Consider the following 5855-nt stretch of genomic DNA (forward strand, 5'->3'; position numbering starts at 1 on the left):
ATTTTAAATTGTAAAATAAAATAATTTTAATTTTATTATTCATAACAATTATTTTTATAAATATTGTGTTACGAACCAATTTTTCGTCTCTCAAAAGTTTGCGCAACCAACAGTTTGTCGCACAAAACTCTAAAAATTTGGACGGGTACCAAAAATGGGACGCGGGATTTTTAAAAAAAATAAAAAAAATTTAGACTTTGCGCGACCAATATTTTTTGTCGCTCAAAACTTTGCGCGACCAATATTTTTGTCGCTCAAAACTTTGCGCGACCAATACATTTTTTTCGTCTCGCAAAAATTTGGGCGGGTACCAAAAATCGGACGCGGGAATTTTTTTAGACTTTGCGCGACCAGTACGTATTTTTCGTCGCGCAAAAATTTAAAAATTTTGGCGGGTACCAAAAATGGGGCGCGGGGATTTTTATTTTTTTAAATAATTTTTTTAGACTTTGCGCGACCAATAATACTATATTCGTCGCGCAAAAATTTAAAAATTTTGGCGGGTACCAAAAATGGGACGCGGGGATTTTTTTTTTTAAATAATTTTTTTGACTTTGCGCGACCAATATTCCTCTATTCGTCGCGCAAAAATTTAAAAATTTTGGCGGGTACCAAAAATGGGACGTGGGGATTTTTTTTTTAAAAATAATTTTTTTGACTTTGCGCGACCAGTACTCCTCTATTCGTCGCGCAAAAATTTAAAAATTTTGGCGGGTACCAAAAATGGGACGCGGGGATTTTTATTTTTTTAAATAATTTTTTTAGACTTTGCGCGACCAATATGTTTCGTCGCGCAAAAGGTTGAGCGATTAATATTCCAATATTTTTCGTCGCGCAAACCTCTGCGCGACCAACAATATTTTTCGTCGCGCAAAGTCATACGGTTTTTAAAACCGAAATAACTCCACCATTTTCTCAATGCCTTTCTCTACTCTTACCTCTCCTTTCTCTTTCCCTCTCCCCAAATCCCACCATTTCTCTCACTCACTCCTCTCACTTAATCTCTCATCTCTCTCTTCACTATCTCTCACTCTCTCTCTCACTCACTCTCTCATCTCTCTCACTCACTCTCTCATCTCTCTATCACTATCTTCTCTAATTCTCTCACACTCACTTCTCCCTCTCATTCTCATTCACTCTCAATCTTGCCAAAAGGTATATTCTCTCCAAATTTTAAATTTTTTTCATTAATATGTGTTTTTGGAGTTAATTTTGAGTTTGTGTGGGTTTTGGGGTTGAGTAAAGGGGTGGGATTGGAGTTTGGGTTGGATTTGTGGTATAACAATTTTAGGGGAGATTATGCCTTCTTTTTTTTTTCTTTTTTTTTTTTGTGGTTATTTGACCATATTTATTTTTTTTGTAGGGAATCATCGAGACTTTGACGGCTAAAGTTGAGGATTAGGAAGCTATCAAAACATATCCTCCGCCACTACCACCACAATACGCTTGTATTAGGATTTTATTATTGTACTTTGTTAATTTATGTGTACATTTTGAATATTATATATATATTTATTGGATAATTTAATCACTATTTTTCATATGTAATTTTATTTTGAATATGTCAATTTAAATTAAAGTAATTAAAAAAATCATACAATTAAATTAAATTTAAAAAGAAAAAATTAATATCAATTTAAATTAAAGTAATTTTAAAAAGAAATCATACAATTAAATTAAATTTAAAAAGTAAAAATTTGAAAAAATTCATATAAATAAATTCATATTAAAGAAATAATAAAACAAAAAGTCAAAAACCTTGCGCGACAAAATATTTCGTAGCGCAAACTATTAAATTAGTTTATTTTAAATTAAAAAAATTTAAAACAAAAAATATTTCGTCGCGCAAATATTTGCGCGATGTTAGTATTCGTCGCGCAAAACTCAAAAAATTTGGGCAGGTTCCAAAAATTGGACGCGGGAATTTTTTATTTTTTTAAAATTTTTTTTAGACTTTGCGCGACCAATGTTTTTCGTCGCGCAAGTTTTGCGCGATTAATATATTTCGTCGCTCAAACATTTGCGCGACCAATGTATTTTGTCGCGCACAGCTTTGCGCTACCAATACTTTTCGTCGCGCAAAGTCACTTTGTGCAACCAATCCAAGTCGCTTTGCGCGACTAATATGTTTTCGTCGCGCAAAGTCACTTTGTGTGACCAATGAAATGTCTTCGTCGCGCAAAGTCTCTCTTCACGATCTTTGCGCGACGAAATTCTGTTCGTCGCGCAAAGTGTAAAATGTAGTAGTGTTACAAGCTAAAACCTAAAGCTAAAGACTTAAAACACAATTGATGAGAAGTTGAGGCCAACGTTGTTTCCCATGGAATAGTGTTTTCTATTATCCAAGATATTTTGAGGCATCATCCTTATATTAATTGATGTTGATGTCCAAATCTGGTTTCAACTTTAGATGATGAAGTATGGGGTCTTCGACAGAGATAGGAAGGTGCGGATCTTCAGCAGGGAGATTTTCAGTAGAAAGGTTGACCTACAGAAGAGGGAAAAAATAAGCAATCATCAAGCTTTGAGCATCGGTGTGGTACTTGTTGAAGGCTCTTTAACGCTTAAGTTAGCAAGTGTGGGGGACACAATAATTTTGACACTATTCCCCTTTTATAGAGGAATGGAAGTGAGTATTTGCACAAAGTTTCGATGTGGGACTTTGTGCAAATCACTGTGGGGGCGATACGTGTCCAAGGCTTAAGTTCTGTAAGCTGAAGCTTCAATAGGCTATTGTCACATCAGAGGAAGATGTATCTTCGTATCTTCGGAAGCTGAGATCATGTTAGATGTTTTCTAGAAATGTTTTCCCTTCGGCATGCTATACGTTTGTCTGTGCGCCAGTCCCCCAATGTTGAATGTGCTCGGTTGATTATGGTACAAACAGTAGTCCCCCAAGTTGCCGATCAAGAAAATTGGCTTCTAGGTTGGAAACTTATAAAATGCTGAATAATCAACTCGAACGATTTGGTGTGACGGACGTCATAGGCAATCCCCCAAGTTTGCAAGTTAGGAGTCGCTTCGGCAAGGAGGTAACTGGGTTAAACTGTGAAGTGAACATGGGGCAGGCAGCTAGACTATTGGCATCAGTCTTACCAAATAGGGGAGAGCGCATATGTGATACAAAAGGTTCTCGTACACGATCAGTAGTAGAGTATGCGTGTTGCACGAGAAGTTCTCCCCTACATGATTGGCATGGAGCTTATCGATTGGTAGGGGGAGTGAGCATGTCGCACGAGGAGCTTTCCCTACACGATCATCACAGTGCTTGTCGATTGACATGAGGTGATTTTGCCCATGTCACGCGATAGTCTCTTGCATGATTGACACGGTGCTTGCAGATTGGCATAGGGTGATTTCGTATCTGTTGCACGAGAGTCTTCAACAAAATTGGCCCGGTGATTGCCGATCGGCTGGGGGTGATTTTGAGTGTGTCACAAAAGAGTCTCCCTCACGATTAGCACAGTGCTTGCCAATTGGTAGGGGGTGACTTCGTGCTTGTCGTGTGAAAGTTCCTTACGTGATCGACATGGGCCTTGCCGATTGGCAGGGTGACTTTGTACTTGTCGCTCAATAGTCCCTTGCAAGATTAGCATGGGCCTTGTGATCGAAGGGGTTCGTCTTCACCCTGCTGAATCATTTAGAGATCGTCTACCGAATACAAACTTCGGAGTTCCCATGGAATCCGAAGCCAGTGAGCTCCCAAAAGGCGTCGTGCTAGATGGAGGTGGGCATGTACATATAAGGCACATCACTCCCTCTCCGTTGGTCAATGTGGGATATTACAATCCACCCCCTTTAGGGACCGACGTTCTCGTCGGCACACTCGCACCACACAGCAAATTGACTCTGATACCAAATTGTCACATCCCGAGATCGACTCAGCCGTAGCACGATATTGTCCGCTTTCGGCCCCCTATCTGTCCTCACAGTTTTATTTCTGGGAACTCACCAGCAACTTCTCAGTGGGTCACCCATCTTGGGATTGCTCTAACCCAAACTCGCTTAACTTCGGAGTTCCCATGGAATCCGAAGCCAATGAGCTCCCAAAAAGCCTCGTGCTAGATGGAGGTAGACATGTACATATAAGGCACATCACCCCCTCTCCGTTGGTCGATGTGGGATGTTATAGAGTCGCTTCACGTCAGCTTGAAGATCAACATCAGTAGAATGTTTCCTTCTAGATGACTCTACATTAGGGGGGTGTGTGCTCAATACTAAGGCTAGCTTCGTTTGGCATGACAGTCTGATGGTTGAACGAGTCAGCATGGCTAGTAGAGAAGTGAGATTTAGAAGTTGATTCCCACAGACAGCGTCAATCTGTTGATGTCCAAATCTTGTTTCAACTTTAGATGATGAAGTATGGGGTCTTCAACAAAGATGGAAATGTGTAGATCTTCAGCAGGGAGACTTTCGGTAGAAAGATTGACATACATAAGAGGGACAAACGAAGCAGTCATCAAGTTTCGGCATCGGCGTGGTACCTGCTGAAGGCTCTTCAATGCTTAAGTCAAAAGTGTGGGAGACACAGTAATTTTGGCAGAGTAATAGTAAAAGTGAAAAGTAGTTACTTTTTTACCTAGGCACTATTCCCTTTTTATAAAGGAATGGAAGTGAGTATTTGTATAAAGTTTCAATGCAGAACTTTGTAAATCACTGTGAGGTGACACGTGTCCAAGGCTTAGGTTCTGTAAGCTGAAGCTTCAGCAACCTCAACAGGCTATTGCCATATCAGAGGAAGACGTATGTTCGATAGTTAAGATCATGATGACATCATCAATATTTAGTGATTTTCCAGAAATATTTTCCCTTCGGCAGGCTGTGGGCCTTTCTACTCGCTAATCCCCTAATGTCGAATGCGATCTGTTGATTATGGTACAAACAATTGAGTTGCTTTGTGAATGAGTATCTGATGCCTGTCATAGTGTATAACTTTCCCAACGTGAATAAAATCTTTTATCAATTTTGACTTGTTGGGACTTTTGGTGTAATTGAAGTGTAGGTAAAAAGAAAAAGAAAAAAAAAAGAGCCTTTTTATTAAGAAGGAAAAAAAGAAAAAAAAAAGAAAAAAAAGAAAAAGAAAAAAATTGCCATCAGAACAGGGACATGCCAACCCCATGCAAATTAGCTATTATGTACGGTCAGCATAATATGTTAGGTTAGTACACATAATTGGAAGATTCATTATAAATAATAAGTTGCATGCGTATACGTACTTACGAGAATAAGGCGCATTGTGCATATGTAAGTAAGAATTTTCGCGAACTCCATAAATGTGGCTGAAAGTGTTGTTTTTCGAGATGGTGTTGTTGCTGCCATTGATAGAAGTTGGTGTCAAATTGTGGTTGAAGGTGACTCTAACTTGTTACCATCAGTGTCCTAGAAAAGTTCATCCCCCTTGGAGCATCCAACAAATTATTCAGGATATTTAGCTCCTTAACTCTTCTGCTGCTTATGTCCGCTTCCAGCATGTGTTTAGGGAGGCAAACTTCATGGCAAATGCGGTTGCTAAGTTGGACCATGGGCTCTCATCGCAAGTTTGTTGGGAGCTTGGTCTTCCCTTATCAATTTGCTCCCCCTTTTATTTCGACCTCTTTGGACATTCTTGTCCTAGGGGCTTTGTTTTGTAATTTTCTTTTTCAGCATATGAAAAAAAAAAAAAAGGTAAGAATTTTCGCGCCCAAACGACACCAAGTAAATGATCAATGTTAGTTACCTAGTAGAAAAACAATTGTACATGGGCGAAGCTGTACTATGGCCTGGGATGGCCTTGGCCCCTTCCAATTTATTTAACTCTTTTGAATGTATATCTTGGATGTGGTAACAAATGCAAAGAAAAATTGCTATGCTTAAGC

This window comes from Prunus dulcis, chromosome 3 (genome assembly GCF_902201215.1).
Source record: "Prunus dulcis chromosome 3, ALMONDv2, whole genome shotgun sequence".
Classification (NCBI taxonomy): Eukaryota; Viridiplantae; Streptophyta; class Magnoliopsida; order Rosales; family Rosaceae; genus Prunus; species Prunus dulcis.